Source organism: Athene cunicularia (genome assembly GCF_003259725.1).
Source record: "Athene cunicularia isolate RWA chromosome 6 unlocalized genomic scaffold, athCun1 chr6_part2, whole genome shotgun sequence".
Classification (NCBI taxonomy): domain Eukaryota; kingdom Metazoa; phylum Chordata; class Aves; order Strigiformes; family Strigidae; genus Athene; species Athene cunicularia.
In genome coordinates this window covers 9,547,459-9,569,870 of record NW_020799106.1, presented here as the reverse complement: position 1 = coordinate 9,569,870, position 22,412 = coordinate 9,547,459, and the positions used below count along the sequence as shown (strand labels likewise).

The following is a 22,412-nucleotide window of genomic DNA, read 5'->3' as shown; positions in this document are numbered from 1 at the left end:
TGGTTAACACGACTGCTAATGCTCTGCTGTGCCCCACCTCATCTTCTCACACCACTGACTCTTCTGATGAATTACAGTGTTCACAATCCACACTTAGCTACTGACCTCTGCATTTTTAATGCAAATTTAATGCTAAAAACTGTTTTAATGGAAGTGCAAATGAAACCAAAGCACAAGATGGAAACTGAGCATTTAACTCCCCCCAAACAATTCAGCTGTGTGCCTTCAACAAAGACTTAATGACAGCATTTCCAGGTCAGATCACAAGTGAGCAACTGAACAGTAGTAGTTGCAAGTAAAAAATGTGTGTCAGTGTGAACATTCATAAACCCTGTTGCTAGTGACAGATACTTGTCATATTCCAAATGGGCTAGGAAAAAATTTACTCCATGTAAAATAAATCAACCTCTTGATGCCCAAACATTTTAGTAGAAGTGGAAGACAGTCACACCTCCAGCTTGGGAAGAGATGCATAAAGACATCATCTAGATACAAACAACTTGCTTTTCAGAAAATGGAGTGATATAATGTGCAAAAAAAATTACCAAAAACACCAAAGCAGACTTTTCAGTGCACTGGATGCAATACTTTAAAAAAAAAAAAATCAAATAGATGTTGAATAATTAAAACATCTTGGTAGTTGAGTAGTGTGCCATGAAAAGCTATTTACATAATGGACATTTGGGGATTTGGGCAAAAAATTGATCCCACAGTCAGAAGCCTGGCAGAAAAGTTCTCGATCAGCTCTGCAAAGCTGAAAGAACTTGCTGGACTTAGAACCAGCCTGAAAAGCGTGTTTAGGAATGAGATAAGAATAATCAACATTTACACAAATAAAGTTATGTGACCTGATTTGACTGAATGGCATATGGAGAAAGTAATAATATAGTTTATTACTAATAATCACATTATCTGAGAACTTCATCAGGGTCAAATATATGATCAGCCCTTCTATTCTGCCCAACAGACACCGGAGCAGTAATTTTCCTGGATGGATGGGTTCTGGCTGTTGTTTCTCCTTGCAGTTCCCGTACCCAAGTTCCCATGTAGGTTCACCATCCCACTTCCTCATGTCCTGCCCCTGGTCATTCAGGAAGAACCACGGGACTGCACGTGGTGTGTGCCACCAGTACCCGTTCCCTTGGACAGATAAAAGCTGACGTGTACTAGCTGAGGCCTTAGCTGGAGTCCATGAGGAAAACTTAACCCTTCTCGGCTTGCTCAGATATTTTGGGTGTCAGTCTGTCCACAGCTGGGACACAGGCCCACATGGAGGAAGTGAGATTATCTTTGTATCCTCAGAGTCATCTGGCTAATTCACCTGTAGTTGGGGTCTCCATGTCTGTCCAGCTCATTATCACCAGGGTGTGGGTGTATGACATTGGTGCATTTTGTACAAACTGTCACCCCATGGACCACGTGCACTGGATTTCATCCAGGTCTTGGGATGCCCGATTGTCGTCCAGGTTGTGACAGATCACTCCAACACAGCTAATTCCCTCAGATACTGGCTACCTCCCTCAGTGTTGGTCCATTCGCTTCGGGAATTTGCATGTTATTTCTTGAAGGGATACCTGCCCTTCACACTTGACAGGAGTTCCCACCAAAGGCTGAGGACTCCTGCCTTTTTTCCAATCCTTTTGTCAATGGCTGTATCTTTAGCAAGGGATCCCAGGTGCTGGGCTTCCTTTCCCTCTAATTCCTGACTTCTGGCCCCAGCACCTCAGCAGCTGAGAATTAGCTCACCTGGTTGACAGCTAAAAATCTTTCCACATATCTCACATCTCACTTAGGGATAGGGATTGGGTGGTTTCTGTTTCATTTATGATTTCAGCTCCTTCTTCCTCCTGTTTTTGTGACTGCTCTGCTGCAGAACAGGCGGATTCTTTCTTCTGCTCCTTCTTAGAAGAAGCTCATTCATCCCTTACTGAAGGAGCTGACTTCTGCTTCCATCGTTTCTTTTTACTTATAGGGGCAACTGATACGGTGTCTGGTTTAGCCATACTGTCTGTTGGTTTGTTTTCCCTCTCTCATCCCTGAGGGTGCTGCATAATATTGAGTAGTGTTTGGTAGATGCTGGCTAGGGCCCAGCACAGTGCAGTAAATTGTACCTTTTCGGAATAGCCACAGCATTGTCTTGTCAAGCATTCTATCATTTCATCAGGATCCTGTATGAGAGTGAAGTCCCAGACCATTAGAGGTGAGAAGTTCTCTAGATACCTGTCCACATTCTTTCACATGCCGTGTCACCCATGACCATCCTCTCGCAGAGCCTGGATTATATTTCTAAATTGCTTGTTAACCTTAGCCAAAATTGAAATACTAGCAGAAGTATTTTAACTACTCGAGGATGTTGAAGATACTGAGAAGTTATCATAATGAGAGAGAAGACATCACAGAAGAAGGTAGCAAAGGTGCCATTCTGTACTTCTTCCTCAAAAAAACCCTATCAAAGGAACAAGTATAATTGTTAATTGTCTCCATGAGGTGGTACCTGAAGCACAGTAATGGCTTCAGTGCAGAGACACCAAATAGCAGATTAAGCTCAAGGTCAGTGTTTTAAGAACAATTCTCCCAGGCAAAACATCACCAATCACTACAAAGCACAGCAAACTGCAAAAGCCAATGCCAATCTTTAACAGGGACAAAAAAAAAAAAAAAAAAAAAAAAAAAAAAAACTAATATCAAGAACAGATTAATCAATATTGTGACCAGCAACTGTTAACAGATATAAATCCCTTCTAATACACTCTGGTCAATATGTTATCCTCTCAAACCCTCTGAGGTTTGGCACCACACCAGGTTCTAAAAAGGACTGCTGTGGTTTAACCCCCACCAGCAACTAAGCATCCCCCCAGCAGGATGGAGAGAAGAGAATTGGAAGGATAAGAGTGAGAAAAATCATGGGTTAAGATAAGAACAGTTTAATACTTGATATAAAACAGTAGTGACAAAAATAAATAGTAATAAAAAGGAAAAATAACAAAAAGGGAAATAAAACCCAAGAAAGGCAAGTGATGCAAATGAAAACAACTGCTCACCACCAACCAACTGATGCCCAGACAGTCCCTGAGCAGCGCTCCCTCCCCCACCCCCTCAACTTTCCCCCTAGTTTACACACTGAGCATGATGCCACATGGTCTGGGGTATCCTTTGGGTCAGCTGGGGTCAGCTGTCCCAGCTGTGCCTCCTCCAAACTGCTTGTGCACCTCCAGGCTCCTCGCTGGTGGGGTGAGGACCGAAAAGGCCTTGGCTCTGTGTAAGTGCTGCTCAGCAGTAACTACAACATCCCTGGATTACCAGCACTGTTTCAGCACAAATCCAAACCACCGCCCCGTCCTAACTACTGTGAAGAAAATTAGCTTTACTACAGCCAAACCCAGCACAGAGGGAAAGGAGGGGAGCTTACTTTTAAATCTGAAAATAAGAACATGTCTTTCTGCCTGTTGAAAGTTTGTTGTGGTTTCGGGGTGGGGGGGGTGGGGGTTGTTGTTGTTTTTATTTTCTTCAGCGCAAGGACAAAAGAAACAAACAAGTTAGTTTCAGATTTCACATCACTTTCAACTAAAAATTCTTTCAATACTATATGAAAAGTTCAGTTGTGGGGGTTCTTTTTGGACAAAACAGTTGTCAGATTCTACCTTCGCATATAATAAAATACTATTCACAGGAAAAATCATGTCATTCTCCCTGCCACACATTCTCACTACGTCTGTGATAGCAGTGCTTGCAAAGAGATCTTTGCTGCTGCCTGCCACAGACTCCCCAGGGAAACTTTCCTCCCAACTGCTTTACTGAGCTCCGGGTCTTCTGCTTAGGTAAAAATACTTACAGTATCTCCAACAGGAACAATTTATCCTGCCTATTTTGAAATCTTCTGTCTTATTTGCTGTGGAGTTAACTGGCCTCTAACTGAAGCTTCTAAATCAGACAGACAATCCATGGGTTAAAGAATTTCCCATGTACACAGTTGCTGTAGTACTGCTGAAATGCTCCATAATATATTGGAGATTTGGTTCCATGCACAGCTGTCGGGAAAGCAAAAAGAAAATGTGATCGCAGAGAGCAGCTTTTTCAGTGAAGACTCAGTCCAACTCAAAGCAAAAAATTCCACCAGCAATTGAAGAAATGAAGTCTGCTTTCCTGCAGATGGCTTTCTTTGGAGTCACTTTAAGTGAGTCAAACCAAAAATGTAAACCTACATAGTAAACCTACAAAGATGCTCCTTTTGCCATGACGTCCTTTGGCAGCATCAGGCTGGCATGCAGACGTGGTTATCCATGCTCCTGTTACATAGGATGAAGCAATCTTACTATGGGAACTGCTTGAACACAACCGAGACATACCATGGTTTTTCAAGTCAATATTATAAACCACAGCATCTGTGACCTTAAGTCTGTAGATGAACAATATACTAGCCACCTGCTCTTCTATCCTAATTGAAACTTTTTCATTAAGAAAAAAAAAAAAAAAGCATCTTCCTCACTTGTGCCTCCCTGTCCAGCTTGCAAGATGCCTCTTGCTCATTGTGAACTGCTTCCACAAATGTCTGGATAAAATCTTGCCCTTTTATAGGTCTGATCACTCTTTCCACAACATTTTTGGTACGTAATGAACATTTCCAAAATAACTAACTTGATACACTTTGCTATCATCTTCTTACAGTACTTCCTCAAAGCATATGGTTCTCCTATTTTAAAATTTTTCCTGAAGCCTGTTCTCTCACCCCAAATACACTTACTGAAAACTTCCCCCTTTGTCTTGTGATACAGAACAAGAAAAAAACCCACTTTTCTTTTCAAACATGAAAACAGAGACACAGCACATATCTATCTTTCTCTGTCCCTACCCATTCTCCACTAACATAAAGGCTCAGCAGCATCTTTCACATCCATCAGATACTTGCCTCAAAGAGAAGAAAGTGAACAGCACCAACATCCTTTTCTATTCAAAGAAGCAAATCCGAACCACTAACATGTTTCAAATGCAGAAATGACAAGGTGATAAACCTTCTGTATGTGCCATCGGCTGGCACATGGCACTGCCCACAGTGACTTCACCCCTTTGCCCGTTTGGCCACAGACACGGAGCGCAGGGCCAGGTCTCGGCAGGCCTATCGCCTCTTCCCACACACCCAAGTTCACTCTAACCCATCCATATCAGATTTTTTTAATCTAGCAATCTCAGAGGATTCACTCTTTGCTTAGACACCTTCAATGTATTTTTTATGAATCAAAGCTAAATTTAAGAATCCTGTGCCGCAGATTAACTTGGACACATGACACAGGTCCGTAGTAAGGAGTAAAATATCCCTACTTAGAGCTATGAAGTGATGCACTACTTTCGCAACCTTATTTTTGCTCAAGTGCACGGGTACTCTTCTTGTAAAAGGCAAAATATATACCGACAGGAATTACCTCAGGACTGGGACAATACTAGAACAGTGTGGCCAGAACTCACTGCATGTAAATGCCTGGAAATAAGAAGCTGTCAGGTGTACAGAGCCCCTCTTCTGTCCTACCAGTGAATGCATCAATGCCCGTCAATGCAGTTATTTTATCCACCGTAAAACTCCTAGAGTGTAAAGAATATGTAAACTTCACATAAATGACATAATTTCACTGGAGCACTTAAGCTAATGATTTCAACTACCACTCTTTGCAGAGTTAAAAGATACTGCATATACTTTAATATTTTACGCATTTAACAAGCAACTAACAGCCAATTGCTCACTGTCTATTCAGAGCTTAAAATTAAGTGCCCAGCTGTGGCAGTTTACCACATTTTCCACTAAGAGAGAAGGGTGGTTGTTTTTATTCAACAAACAGTTCACTTTTGTCTTCAGTAGAAGGTAAAAAGGAAGTTTGCCAGAAGCACAAATTTTACCATAGTGTAAAGAAGTGACTAGCAGGTGGTTCTAGGGCACAATTATTATAGATTTATACATTAATATTCGAGTAGTCCCAAGTCCTGGATATGGCAGCTCTAATTATTTTGCTGTATCTCATTATTGCTAGAAACTTTCTGCAACATACCCATTCGTTTCTAGCAGAAAGTTACCACACATACTTTGATGCACTACAACTGCTCCTACTTACAGTTCTATTTTAGTACATTTTCATCCTCAGAGTTTGCATTTTTCTTCCCTCTTGAAAATATTAAAAAAAAAAAAAAAAAAAAAAAGTATCCCAGCACTGTTCAACTTACATGTAGGGGTTTTTTTTTAATTATTTTTCTAGCTGACTGGAGTTTGCCCTCCATTTCTTCCTGCTTTCTTCCTCTTCCAACTATTTCTAAGGAGACTGCAGAACTTTTTGTTGCTTCATTCAACAGATCTAACTGAACAGTCAGCTTCTCCTTACCTCAAAGTTTCCCCTCTTTACAGCAGGGTCCCAGAGCTGACCTAAGGTGAGGTCAGACACCAGTTCCTGAAGCTCCTTCATGCAGTCGGGTTACAGCCAAATGACAATTAGTAGTGAAAATTAGGAGAATATTTGACTCTCTTACTAGGTGCAGAGGGAAACTCTTTGCTGTATTTTCAAGGTTCCTACAATCAGAAGTTTAGAAAAATTCAGAGCCAGCAAGTGTAGCTAGGCCATCATATTACAGGGATCTTAAAAAGGGCCTGGATATACATTTTCCATGACCACGATTCTTTTTTTAAGCCCACTCATGTTTCGAACATTTCGTGGCAGCGGGTGCCACAGTTTCATAAGGCACCAGAGAAATAATCATACAGCCGGTAATAACTCCTAGTTCTCCTGCTAGGAAAAACAGTTAGTGTTTTCCCTGCCATTTATTACCTTACAGACCTAAATGAGTATTTGCTTCCATAAGGACACCACTAAAGACTTCATTACAGCCACTATTAACACGAGGCACACTGACGATCACCACCCAAACGGGGCCCCCTGCCTTGCTCAGGAGGCCACCAGGATGGCTCCTCACCTGGCTGCTGCAGGACACAGGCTCCCACGGCTTCACTCACCGCGTGGGCCACTGGCCAGCTCTACGCAGGCTAGCCGCAGCCTGCCCCCCACCCCCCCGCATCTTCTGTCTTCTCGGCCTGCCCAGCTGCCAGGCAAGGAACAAATATTCAACTTTTCTTTTTCAGTCGTAACACTGCAGCCTATGGAATGCTGTTACATTTGGTGCCTTATTTCCCTTTTACAAATCTGTGTTTTCTATAGGGTGTTGGAGAATGGCTTGCAGAGAGCAAGGCCATGGGTCTCTGCGGGAGCTGATCGCAGCCATCTGAGGTAAACAGAGGAAAAAACCCAGGGTACAGTTATGCTAACAAAGGACTGTTATGTTAACAAAGAGAGAAAGTGAGGTACACAACGGCCTTGAGTGTGATGGTAAACAACCTTGGGAAAGAAGGCAGGCCAGAAGAGGGAAGATGTTGTGACATACCTGAGATGCGACAAGGGGCTAGGATATTATAATGTAGCCTTTTACATGTATCCAATAGATTTGGGAGTAGTGTGCATGATTATTGTAGAGTGCTTATATAAGGTGTGATTTCTTTCAATACAGTTGAAGCTCGCTCTATCATTCACATTGAATCGGCTGCTTGCTTCCTCCGCCCGCCGCAATAGGGCATCACTAGAAACAACCCACCTTGTTACTCTCGTCTCATTTGCTCTTGCTGGAAGAATCCCATCAATCCTTTACCTTCCAGCAAGTTTCTGATGCGTGTTGTAACAGTAATTTCAGATGTCCAAAGCACAGAGATTTCAGTATGCTGCCATAGTTTTTAAGACTTCAAGCATTAGTAAAAAACCGTGCACATTTGGTCTTGGTCTGAATGTTCGGATGGTCTAATTGGAATAAAATATTATTTCCCAAGGCACTTCTTCATTGTTTTCTACCTGAAGTTAATCAAATTCTACCCTATCCCTATATAAGAAAGCTGAGTTTCAATGATTTCCTCCACAGAAGATGAATTCCCTCAAAATGCTCATTTGTCAAAACCATTCATTCATCAAGTTCCCTACAGACTTCTAACTTCAAATGGCATTTTGGCTTAAATGAAAATCCGTCTTAAATGGCGACTATTAAAAGGAGCCATGAAACTGCATGAAAACCTGGAAGCACTGCTAAGCACATTATTTACCTCCTGGTTACTTAACTTGTTTAATTTATAGACCGAAATGAAAACATACCATGTTTAATCTTTATGTAACGTCAACTCACCATGTAGTACATGCTGGCCAATGAACATACACGGTAATTTTACAAGGCTGAGAAAAAAAAAGGCAGTTTTACCCTACTGTCCACAAACTTGAAGTATCTGAAATGCAGAGATGCAGAGCCTGGGGCTGCTCCTGCTTTTTCAGGCCCCTCATCCCCTTTTATTAGGGTAATACTTGGATCAAGGAGCTCAGACAGGGTTCACAAAGGAGTATTACTCACAGCTTTTCCTTTCTTTACTAATTCCACTGTCTTTTACTGTGGCACAAAGTCCAAATCTTATCACCTAATATACTTTGGCAATGTGGTTCTTTCCACAGCAGCCTCCTCACTGATTTTTTGAGAATTCATTTTGACAGCAATTTTGAAGATTACGCAGGTAACGACTCATTCCAGTGTGCTCTGCACCCAACAGTAACAACGCACCTCTCAATTTGCTGGAAATTCAGAGTAATCTTGGACAATGCATCATGGCTTCAAAGAAAGTAATTCCTAGCTCTCACTCTGCTGGTAATGATGGGTAGGTCATGCAAGGGTAGCGCTCTCAGACTTGAACCTAAATCCTCTGTGCCACAACCAGCCCACTCCATTTTCTCTAACAACAGGGGGTTAGCAAAGAAGCTTGTAAATCAAAAACTAATCATGAAATGGAGCCGGCTTTTAGAACAACATTAAATGGCAGGCATTCTTCCACACTGCATGAGGACTGAGCTTCAGATGCCCTTTCACCTTGCAATCCTATAATACTGCTGGCTAAGTACTAGCACTTACGGAAGAAGTTTGGTCATTGCCCTAAGCAATACAGACAGCAACTCCAATGTTATTATTCTCGCAACCATAACTGTAAATGATATTTAAATACCGCTGCAGAAAACATTCTCTGTCTTCTCTCCTTTTAACACTCCCATGATGCTCCTCCCAGGAAAAAAAATATTTCATACTGGATCCAATTAAGATGCAATCAATTTTAACTGGATGTGTTCTGAGTAGGCATAAATATTTCTCATAAAGGAAGTTACTAAACTTGATTGATATAGATTAATACAGAGAAAGTGAATTATTTTACGACCAGCTGGAAATTAACTTTGTCCTTGCAAGCACAAGATAATGCCAAAGGTCTCTGTGCCTTCAAGTAGATACAAATCAGAGAGGAAGAGGAGTTTTTCACAGGGCAAAAAGATCCATTTAGCACAACAGGGATCTAAACACTGGTATGCTAACAGCTTGCCACATTTCCGTACTAATGACCTGTCAACTTCGACTTTCAAATTACAGCTCTTGATTTAAGTTGGAAAACATCCGGTTCTATATTCATGCGTTTGCTTCACATTTAAGGTCCAAGTTCTTTTTCTTGTGTGTTTCCCCCATTATAATTATTATTTTTATTTAACATCAATTGTGCTACATGCATTTTTTTCCTTTTTAGTATCCCCCTATACTGCTTATGAACTTCTCTTGCTGTCTATTCTGGCTCTTCAGTTGTTGCTCATTCAGCCAGTGAGTGAGACCACAATCGACAGTCTGGTAACCCAAATCAGGAGTTTTTGCTTGTTTCCAGTTAGAAATTAACCAAATGAAAATGAAAATCAGACAGACCAGTTTCTTTCCATTGACCAGTGCACTTCAGTACATGTTGTTCCCCTGTACACCCATACACCAAGCGTGCTTGTCCCTTCCCCGATGACTGGGGAATTCTCCCATAAATACCCACAGAAGATGTACCCTCAAACCTCACCTCTCCCCAGTGCAGCATGGCATAAGTACATCATCTGCTCAAAGCAGCAGTAACGACCTACTAAGGCTTCCAGAAAGGCACAAGACTTGATAAAAGGATGAGTCAACATCTACACTGCAAAATGCTTGGAAATGAGCACTGCCTCCTGCTGCTACCAGAGGCAGGTGGGCTCCAGCAGTCACCGAGGTTCACTTTGCTTTTTCCCAAAAGGTTTTAGCACAGCTGGAATTCCACCCACACTGGAAATAAAATGTATGGAAGACTTCTAAAGAGGCTGATTAACATCAAGATCACAAAGACATTAAAGCAGTAGAAGATGAGATATTTGGAAGACTCCTCTCCTTGGCAAGAAGAGAATCTACCACAACATTTGAAAGAAACCTAAATCTCTGTCACTCTGGCCAATGCAGTACCAATGAGCAATGTCAGTTCCAAAATAACAAAAGAAAAGGGAGAAGAATCTTCTGCAGGGTATATATTCAGCACACACAAATATACATACAGACATACTGGGGTGCGGAACTCTAACTTAATACAAATACTCTGGGCTCCAAGCAAACCATTTCCACTCAGGCATCAGACCTTGGAATTGTCGTCAGATTCTATGAAAGCACCTCTCCAGAATTTAACAGGGATCAAAAAAAAGAAAAATCCCAAACAACCCAAACCAGTAGAAACCAATAGGAAACAAACAAAACAAAAAAAACAAACAACCAACACCTCAAACATTTTGCCATTATATTCTCTTCAGCAGCCCTTCATCTGCAACACAGTTTGCAGCTGTGCCCATCACACAGCCCCAGACAGCGCTGCACGCTTCCTCTGGGCAGAACTCAGTTTACCCACCCCTGGAGACAGGACACCCTGGCACATGGCCCCCAGCATCAGGCACGGTGGCTGTCTGGGTCCTTCTCCTTCCCATCAGCTATAACATCACTGTAGATTACTACTTGCAATTAGTAGTTTATGTTGATAAGTGAGATGAAGCAAGGCCTCACCACAGGGGAACGATGACAATCACAGCTACGTTTCCATCCTACTGATTGGACATCCTTAACCACCCCTTCCACTGAGATACATCTGCAGTTTAAAGCGAGAGGAGATGCATCTCACTTTGATTTATTTGGACAGCAACAATCTGGGTATCTGTAGCGGAGCAGGCTGCCCTAGGCTGCTTCTGCAGTCAGTGGAGACCTCATTCATATGGACAATGGTGTCCGTGGCGCACCACATTCATTTATTTATCTTTCCCATGCCTTCAGCATGTCATCTTCTCTTTGTACTTCAAGTATCTGAAGATTTTTAATATATGTTGCTATTGATTTTTTCCCACACTTTTAACAATCTCCATTAGTCATTTCTAATTCAGCTGTACCTTTCACTGACAAGGGATGACCAGAAAGAGGACAGGCCTGTCACACCTGGTTAGCTGCCTTTGTCTTCTTTGGCTTTGCATCCCTTTTGGTGTCAGACTTGTGTTTTCACCTCACTTGAGAGCACAGTGCAACTCTTTAAACTGCTTGTCAAACTGCTGCTAAGGTTGTCCGATCTTAGTATTAATCCTGTTCACAAAAAAAGTGTTGTAAGGCCAAATTTAAGTCACTTAGAAAGACAGATGGGTGTAAGATGCTTTACACTGACTGCCACAAAATCTGAATGCCAAACATCTGTATATGACCATAACCTTAACATTTTCTTCCCCTTAATCTTTAAATAGAAATGTAGTAAAATGTGAGGAAGGACCTGCTCTGGCAGAAGCCACCAATCACACATCTCAGCTACTGCCTGGAAAGGGACTGATCGGAAATTCAACGAAACTTGCCCCTTTTTGGAAATGTGAGGGCCTCCACATACCACCATGCTTTTGTTGGTGAGGCAAAACACATTTGATCTAAGTTAACTTTGACTTGTGAACTTGTGCCCACACACAACGTCGGCAAGCCTTCAACAACTTCTGGTTCCCTTGGGTACCTCTCAGCAGCAGCAGAATAACAGACACCTCTCAACAAAAAAGTAAGATGTACTTTCCACTTAAATTTAACAGGTTACACAGGCATGTAACCCATTGACTCAATACCCTCAACGGAGTAATCAGCTAAAAAACCCCAAAGTTGTCTTGATCAGCACAGGCAAAGCAGACAAAAGAAAAACACTCCAGCAAATGGAAGCCATTGAACACTAATGAAGAAACTAATGTGAGACAGAGGGAACAATTCACAACACCAAGGAGAGAAACAAAAGACCCCGGAGAAATCTGTGATTAACCAAGTTATGCCCTTGAAAGCATCTTGAAGATCTTGCTTTGCTATGTGTTATAGAAGACAAAAAATCTGAACCCTGACGTTGCTTAAAATATCTCTCCAAGGAACAGAAAAGGCAGAAGCACTTATTAAATATATATGTCCATTTTTTAGCAGGAAAAGGTGATTTGGTCACAAGATGCTGACAAAATACTTATTATTTGCATTGTAACAGAGGACAATGTCAAACCAGTGTTGACATTTTTCTGCCTCTGTTCCCAGCATGTGGACACAGAGGTGTTTCAGAAGAGCTAGCAGAGTGACCCTGCCACCTGGCAGCAGTCCAGACGCACGGGGAAAGCAAACCTTGTGCCGCGCTTTAAACCCAGTAAACATGCACATCAGTTGAAAGTTGATCCCGGGAAAAACAATGTATGCACAGGGGACTCAATGCATGCTACAGGAATAAAATTAATGATGCCTTTTAATACGAGCTTATGGAAAACCAGCTTTCAATTGTTTTTAACTAAATTACAAGCCTGGACAACAAAGGGAGTGCAACTTACTAAGTTTAATTTTCATGGCTTCATACCACTCACACCACCAATTAAAAAACTATGAGAATAAACTGAATGCAAGTTAAATGGATTTAGAGAAGTCTCAAAATGCAACCAGGAGGAAGTTAGTGAATTAGCCACATGTAAACACACAGGTCTGTTTTGGAAATGCAGAGTGTCCAGACCAGGAAGGGTCTGGCCACCACCAAGATGCTGTAGAGCCCCCCAGCTACTCTTTCCTTTTGAAATGAGAGCAGTTGCAGACTTGGAGCATACTCAGGGCAAATATCATATAGTCTCATCCCCTGCCCATTTTCACTCCAGCGTCTGTCCTGCACCCACTGCTGGAGACAGGACGTTGCCCACAGGGGCTGCTGCAGTCCACAGTGACCAAGAGAAGAACGATGATGCCAGCTGCCTTCTGACACCGCTGCACTTGGTACTGGCAGGGCCAAGAGGCAACACTGGGTCCATAGTCCTGTGGTCCGTAACTCATAAAATCAAATTAATTCAAGTCCGTTAAGACAACTCAGAGAAAAGACTTGACCAGTGACCAAATTGGAGAACATCCAGTATCAGTTAAAACTCCTACTTTTGATTTCATCAAGCAGAGAGCAATCAGGCTTGCTCTGCCTTAAGGCACCAGGTCAGAAACAGCTTTTGCTGTGGATGAACAACAATTCAGCAAGACTGGATTCTCACCATGAGAACAAGGAGGCTGCATTTTCTTCTAGAATTGGAATATTTCACTTTTCAAGCAGTTTATCAACAGTGTGAATGGACTGTTGATCAACAGAAATGTTGTTAGAGGCTGTATGGGAAAATAAAACCTGTGCTGTGTGAGGATATTCACACAGCCTGAGAGAGAAGAAGGTTACAGCAACTTTATAATCTATTCAGCCAGCTATAGCACTTTTCGATTTTCCAGGTCTCAGTCTCATCCTTGCAGTCATCTAACAGTAAGGTTGATTTTGACTTGAGCTGGAAGAGTGTTCTCCCTCACTAATACCCTGATGTCTTTGATGGGATGAAGCAGGAAAGGCCAAGAGGCTTATCTCAACTCATAGCTTTTTCTTTCTTCTACATTTCTGTCGGTTTAACCTAACAGATAGCAGTCACGTACAAAAAATTGGACCGACATTTAGAACTCATAAAATACCCAGGGCCATTCCACAGTTGTCACATTGCTCATCCTGCTTAAATGCTTATTAGAGCTAATAGAAATGGTACAAAAAGTTTCAGGGCTATGCCCAGCTGCTGAATGAAAAGGATAGTGCAAATCAGTACTGAAGTGAGAGCAAATATGTGTTGTCAGTGTATTTTAATGTTTACCAATCCAGCATACACAAGATATGAGATACTTAACAAGGTAGAAGACAAAAGAACTAGCAGCCAAAAGGAAGATATGAAATAACAGCCTGGACTGCTCTGACTTCTGCTTAAATTGGTTGCATGGAGAGTATTCTTTACCCAAGGATGAACAGATCTTTTGAACACCATTTGCAGGCCACAGAAACACTTGTGGCTTTTCTTGGACAAGTGGATAATTATTCCATAAATACAAACAAACAAACAAAAAAAAGTAGCCCTTGGTTATATGAAATTAAGTCATAAACTCCATTTGTCCCAGAACAAGCAGGTTCCCCACTCCCGATTTACACATTTCTCCACAATCCCAGGAACCAAAATCTTCCCAGCTCAGCCCAAGCCCGGGGCAGATCTTCCCTTGGTGTCAGAGGATGCACAGCTGCTACCAGCCATGAGCTCGAGTGAGGATCAACCTGTTCCTTTTATAATGATCTTTGTCAGACTCTTTCACTGTTCTGACCTATAATTGGCACAGAAACATTAGTTTTACATTTGAGATATTTACATCTAGGTGTCACTTATCAGGCATGTTTGCAGATGCACAACTATCCAAACTGAAAACTAACATAGAACTTGCCACAGATTTGAAAGAAAGAAAACAAAAACAAGGCAGCATATTTTTCAAATTAAGGTATCTCTTATTTTTCAACTTCATCACACCATATTACAATAGTAAAAAACCCCTACATTTCAATGTACTGCCAGTTGGGCGAAAGTGCCCTTAGAAAAAGTAACTACCATTTCCCATCTGTCTGCAGAATAAAGAATTAATGAAAGGAAACCTTTATTCAATTTAAAAATAATGAGGCATCAATATGTAGCTGCTTCAGCTCTGTCAAACTGAATTAACAGTTCATGAGTATAAAGTTGTTTTTTTTCCTCAGTCTCCTACAATGTTAATCTTTTTTTCAAAACAATTATACTGAAAATCAAAAATCCTACAATTTAATACTTCATAACCACCCAATCCCTTTAGTCTGTTTGCAAACTGCTAAAATTTACTAACTTAAGTTGTACTTAACCTGACTAAACTGATAGTAGAACTTACCATTTTTTTAACATCTGAACATCTGAACTCCAAGCAGGTATCAACTGTGCCCAAATATGAGAAGGACTTGGGCTGTCTGGAGCAGAAGCCTGGCATAAGCAAAGGATGTACCAAGCACAGGAAAGCAGCAGCTGACATGGCAACGAGCACTGCAAATGGGGTGGGAAGAGCTGCTTTTCGTGTTCAGGTCTGCACAGTCACTCACGAGCTTGAGTTGCTCCCATATCAGCACTTCTCCTCTTGACCACGGCAGATTCAGCTGATTAACATGAGATATTTCTAATTGTACCTAATGTTAAAACTACTTAAAATCCCCATGTGATACAGAGAAACTGTTGCATAAAGATCCTGGATTTCAAGGAAACATGGCCATCATATTGAACAAGATGTAAAACCCACAGAAGGTATCTTTCATCTTATCAACTCACACTGAAAAAAGCTACAGTCAGGTAGTTTGAATGAGTACTGTAAAACACAAGCAGGCAAAACCACGTGCCATGCTAATAACAGACAATTTTATCATCCATTTCCTCTCCACTCCTCCATGTTGACTGAGTGAGGCCCAATAAAGCATATATATTTTGAATTAACTATGGAAAGCATGTCCTGATAATACACTTCCCATGCTGGCATTTACTGGTGCTCAGGAACTGTTTGTAATCTTGTATTCTAACCACTATCAATTATCATAAAAAGGTTGAAGTCTTCACCTACTGTTTGACATAAATAATGCATGAGAGAGCTTTCAACAACAGGCAAGAAATATAATTTCCAGATCTTTAACACTTAATGTATAACAAGCAGTAGTCTGTAGGGACGTGAACAAAGCGTGTTCTCCAGCTTGCAGTCTGGTCAAAGAAAGGTGCTTTTTAAGTGCCTTTTACAGAGCTTGCCATTAAGGTTTACCATGAAATGCTGTTAGTAAAAAAACTGAAATAGCAGAAAGCAGTTAGAACTTGTATCATATAATATTCCAAAGAGGGAAAAAAAAAAATCAACAACTCAATAAACTGAAAGCTCTGTAAGGATGTCTACTCTATGCACTCCTTAAACATACATTCTTCTTAGACATATATATATTGCAGTCCACTTTTATTTGGGCTTTTGTCTTGGGGTTTGATTTTTTTGTTTTTCTTTGGGGTGTTTTTTTGTTGTTGGTTGTTTTGGGGTTTGTTTTAAATCACCACAGCAGTATCCCTCAGGCCCACCTTCAAGCTACACTACAAAAGAAGAGGAGCACATCCTTCTCTTTCAGCTCCTCTCAGCCGTGAAAGAGGCAGGGTAGTGAACGCATCTATTGACAACACATCTTAAAGAGAAATAGTTTCTTAACCCTGAGTTTAATTAAGTGCCTTGAGGGTTGTCTCAGAGCCCCTGTTGACTGAGGGACTATGCTTCCAAAAGAAATGCTTTGTGATACTTCAACAGGAGCATTAATGCTTAATAAAAGCGCAAGACAAGCTCCATATGGTAGCTTTGCAAATTTAACGTGTTAATGCATTACGAGCTGATGATATTGATATTACTTGAGCTGTACTTGAAAGGATTTTAATAACGGGGGGCAGTCATCCCTAAGCACCTCATGCCCAATACACAGTCCATCCCTTCCAGCAGTCTGCATCAGGCACAGAGAGATGAGGAGTCCTGCTAAAGCACACAGCCTGTGGCTGCTGAGCAAAAGCCTCAGATCCGAGAGCTTTGGCTGCGCACGCAGGTTAGAGACACACACAGATACCTCTGCATTCATAGCCTAGAAAAATCCAATGTAAGGTTAGTGAAATGCTGTGGAAAAGATGTAACATGTTTTTCTTTCAAGGCCCTTCTGCAAGGGCCTTGCTTTTACAAGACAAGCAGGGGAAATTAACTGCAAAGTGCATTCCTTCATGGACAAAGGAAGGCAAGGACAGAGGCTAACGGCTCCAAGGGCTCTTCCCTTCAGCTGTGTCAACACCAGCATCCTATTCAGGGTGTAAGGTCCTTACTGAGAAACAGTCTTCAAATTGTGAAAGCAGTCTTAATATGTGCTCTAAATAGGTCAAGGGAAAAAAAAAATACAACCCACCCAGTAAAGTATGCAAAGCCAAAACTGCTGACAAATGGACTTTTACCTACCTGATTTAGAAAACAAAACAAAACCCCAAAACTCTTCTTCCTTCCCACAGAAAAGCAAGTGGGAGCACATGAGTGTATAAAACATCACATCATAAACATCAACCATCTGGTCACCTTTTTTTCTTCCTTCATTGGGCAACTTCTTACTATTCGATAAGATACAGTTAACAAAAGACTCATTCCATTCTGATGCTGAAAGATAAATCTTTTAAATTTTGCCTCAAATCAGTTACTAAAAGATGCGGAAACAGAGTTACGGTTCTTGTTCTCAACACAGAGCTGCAAGAAGTCTGACATCTGTGCTTCACGACTCACCTAGCAAAGCCCAATCCTGTTTTACTTGCAAGGCCTCTTCAGCCAAAACCAGAGATGGAGGAAATGCATGTATCAGTGCCTTCATCCCACCCAACAGCCCAAGCTATTCAACAGCCGTGCCGGAGAAAGACAAGCTCTGGAGATTCTGTACCTCTTGCAGAGCATTCAATCAATCACAGTCTATCCCCAGTCCTGAAGAACATTGCTAAGATTATCTTATTCCACTCAATCTAAATATTAAACTGCATCAATCATCTAACAAAGTTTTGAAACTTGCAGAGTGCACTGCCAGAAAATAAACTCATTCTCTTTGATTGCTCCTCTGTGTAGATAAAACTTTACATCTATCTATTAGCTTACGGCTGTAAAGCGTGCCCATCCTCACCCAAAGAAGTTGCCACACAGTACAGAGAAGAAATATGTAACAAGTGTAACTGACTGTCTCTGGTAAAAATACACCGATACAGTGACTGGATTTGTCTGGAGATAAGGCGGCTTCTGCTTTCAAACCTCAGAGCAGACAAAATGACTTGGAATTCAGTAAAGCCATGTTGTAAAAACCTGACACAGGCTCCACACATTCAGCTCCCAGACAGGGACAACAGTCTGAACAGAGTCTGAAATCCATGCAGCATTATTCACATAGGTAAGGAGGGTAAATCCCTTCCTCTTTTTGTTCAGCCTAACATGACACCATGTGGACTCATTATTGTCACAGTAAGCTGAACAGTAAGCTCCAGGGAAAGGTTCCCTCTGAGGCATATTCACACCCGCCTCACAGAAACACTTCAACTGGGATACAAAACCGCTTCTATAGACTCCAGAGATTGCACAGGAATCAGAGGACTTCTCTCATTGTCATGAACAAAAAGGAATACGCTCACTAAAGGAGTTTGTATCCACTCAAGATAAAGGCTGATCTCTTCTGCAAAGCAGTCCTGAAGACAGAAGCCAGGCAGACCAAGATGTAGTGGCCTGATTGGGAGGATCAAGATTTGCCTAAATGCAGTTACAGTCTGATGATTTCCAGCCACCAGGGTTAAAATTAGATTTTTTTTGTAAAAGGCCAAAGAAAAATAAAAGTTCTGACACTTCTGAATATATCTTATTGATAAAACTGTTTGATATCCTAAGCTGCAAAGTAGCAGAAGAATGAACTGGCATCTGCCAAGTTCCCCCATGCATAGGTGATGTAAACCATCCTGATTCCCTTGCAAACAACTTCGGGTTTCTTACAGAGGCTGACAGATGAAATTGTGTGTGTCTCGCTCTAAGCAAGAGAGCAGACCAGATGTGTGGGTTCTTACTGCCATGGATGGCATCACTAAAACTGACTGGCCCCAAACCAGACCTCTGACAAACTGCTCTGCCTGATCCTTCTCCCTCAAACAGTAGTGGTGGCTGTTGATTCTGCAACAATTTTCTGGCTCACCCACAATCGTGCATATAATCTCACTTTTCTTAAACTACAATTTCTGTTCTAGAAAGTCAAAACTGATATCACATCTGGTATGGAGCAGTATATTCATTTTAACTAGACTGTATTTATTGTCATACTTTTACTTTTTCTCAGGTACTATTGAAATCAGGTCCTGAATAATTTCTCTTCCTTAAAACAGTACATTATATTTGTTATTGTTCAGCCAGTATTATGCCAATATACTTTCCAATTGCCAAGCTTGAGAGATTTATGAAAATCCTAGTTGTCTCAAACATTATTTCACGCATCGGCTCTTTCACTTTTGTGGGATGAAAATTATCTGCTTTCCTTCCTGGTCCTCCTGTTTTGAGGACAGACAGCTCATTGATTTTCATTGCACCTGAATGGAGTCACTTCCATTGCTTCCACACCTTTTCATCAGCTGTCCTGCCCTTGCCCTCAATTTCAGCATGGTCCTCCTTAACTACAACCAAGACAAAGTGTGCATTTAGGTTTGAGGCAATAGCTAAGACCATCTTTAGCCTTTACTCTCTTCCTACAGCACAGGCATCCCACTTCATTTATACTTTTTCTTCTCTTTGCTGAAAAATATTTTGCTTTTTTATATATATTTTGTTGTCTGAGACAACTAGATTTTGATAGCTTTCACTTTCTGATGCTTTGGATCAAAACTGCCTTTCTTGATTCATCACTTTCCCCATTTCCCATCTTCATCCCAGGTGTTTTTCAAGAATCACATTTATCTAGTGGGTTCATTCTTAGCATCTTAAGTTAAAAAAATTTAAAATATTATTTATTTCCTAAACCAGCATTATTTAAACTGGAAAAAAAACATACTGACCTATAAACTCAGTTGAAGAGCTATACTGACATTCATAGTCCTGACCCCTTAAAAACAGCAGATCTCCTCCACTGTGATAAAGAACATCCCAAACGCTGAAGTCTTCTTGTTCCATTCCTTTTGATATTGTAGCTTATCATCCAGTTCAAATAAAACAAAATGTCCTGAATTTATAATTATTTTTCCTGGAGGATGCTGATCCCAGATACCTACAGCACATGTCATTCTGAATCTCATATGAATGTCCTGCATTAACATAGCAACATCCCAAATATTTAGAAAAATATGCATATAACAAGCTCAGGTTCTTGACTAATTCCTCAAAGCTTTTCTGAGCAGCATTAGATGAATAAATAAAACCAAAAAAATCCCCATTATAGAACATGGTTTTGAGTTAGGGCTAAAAGAGAGTGCACCATCTTCCCTCTGGTAACCACCATCTGTAACTGCAAGGCTTCCAGTTGATCAGAACTGCCTTTGATAAAGAACCATCCTCAGCTGTGCTTTAAATGAGAAAACAGCATTTATATTCCGGGGAATTTAAGAATAGCTGCACTTGGTAATTTTTTGGATTACCTAGAAAACTCATCAATCCAACAAAGTGTTACTGAAATTCCTTTACATTTCTGAGGGAGTACTGGCAGTCCTCTTTTGGCAACTTTTGCTCCCATTTCCTTTTCTAAAGCTGCAGTTTCTGTCTAGCTAAGAATAATAAGCTATAAATCAGAAATTGAGAGAGTTACATAAATCAAACTAGCAGTAGCTAATCCAGTGCAAGATGCTATGTAAAGTCATCTGCACCTTTCTTAGTTCAACCTAAGTGTCAAACTGATGGGCCAGTGGGACATCACAAAACCCTCTGTGACTCCCAAGCAAACACTTAATCTCACGTACAAAATACTTCCCCCCCGCCCTGTGTAGGGAGCTGCACACAGTGTCATCACAGAAGGTCCTAGAACTGTAATGATCTTTAACAAAAATTATTTCAATGGTAATTACTTACTGTTTTTCTTTTTGATTCAATACTTCAGCCTTCATCTACCTCAGGTGTAAAAAATTATTCGCTCTGATTAGTAATGAGGGGCAAAGATGAACTATTTCCAATTGTCCTCTACAATCCAGAGCATAAACTTCTTTGGATGTCTCCAAAATTTAACAGCCACAAGGTGTGTAATATTCACTGCACAGAACACCCAAAAGTTCCCCTGAGACATCCCTGGTCATTTAGCATATCAGAAGCTTGGTCTCTAAATAAGATCTTGATCCAGAGATTTTCAAGAAAGCTTAGATAAAAAAAGAGCTGCTGTATTCAAAGATAAGTACAGCAACAAAAGTTTAATATATCTCAATATTATACCTATTTCAATCTTAATTTGGGAGCAACAAGGAGGAAAAACTGAACAGGACTTCCTTATAGCTGTGGTAAAAGAGGAAAGTAAATAGCAATCGGACAACAAGCACATCGTCTCATTTATTTCTCTTTTCCTTATGATCAACATAGGAGACTGTAGAACATTATGCCCCCAAAAAGATACAAACAGTTCAAATAAATCTGCATTACAAACAAACCATCCTGCTTGCTAGTAAGCCAGGTTTCAGTGTATGCCCAGAATCATAGAAAAAGTTATGAAGGGATTGCCAGAGGCCATCTAGCCCAAGCCCCTCTTCAAAATGGCCAACTTCAGAAAGCAGGAGTAACCTTAATTTCAGCTTCAGCAATGCACAGATTTTTTCCACTGTTTTCTGTTAGACAGAAAGCCAAAGAAATAACTTACCCATAGATTATTAGGGGGAGAAAAAAAAAAAAAAATCTCATCAAGAAAGCTACTTCCTAGCAGCAAATTCACAGGGCTCACATCCTATCAAGAGCAAATATTACCAAACAAGTTTCCAAATCTCACACTCAAGAAAAGGTCCAATGATAAAAGGATAATAAATATTCTTCAGGCCAAGTGCAAGAAAAACATAAATTTGTTAAAACACTGTAGCCACCGATGTCCTTGAGAAAGGGACCAAACCCCTTTTGGATGTTTCCTTGTTTAGGATGAGCCTTTCTAGGAAGAAGTGTCTCCCCACAATTATCTATGCAATTATATCCATTACACATTCACATCATCATACACACACAAATATTTTGGCTCCATAAATCAAGACATTTCTCAGAAAACACACACAGCTGGTGAACAGCCTTGGCTTGTACCAGCCAGCGACTCCTTACCAGTATTTTTCATAGCCTGAAGGCAACTTTATAAACTGACAACTGTCTGTCTGGCTTATGTATCCAACACTCTTGAAAAGCTAACGAAATCGGGGTACCACCCTCAGTCTGTAAGGGGTGCCCAGGCTGAGTCCAACAGCTCGTCGTTCACGCATTCAGTCATGACTGTTTTGCTAAGAAATAAAAGGGAGTTGTGGCATAAATATGGCATTGCACTAAGCTGCACTGAAAGACAAACCCATAAAAAAAAAAAAATTTGAAGTAGGAGAAGTAGTGCAATGCAAAGAGAAACCAGAGTACTAGTACCTGTTCAGGTTCTGTTTTCTTACTGTCTCTTATACACA

At 40.9% G+C, this 22,412-nt stretch overlaps 1 protein-coding gene across 12 annotated transcripts in view; it reads right to left on the bottom strand.

Annotated features, from left to right (window-relative positions):
* PCDH15 (protocadherin related 15) overlaps window positions 1-22,412 on the bottom strand; it is a 457,138-nt gene that overhangs the window by 310,349 nt on the left and 124,377 nt on the right. The gene's annotated exons all lie outside the window — the stretch shown is intronic.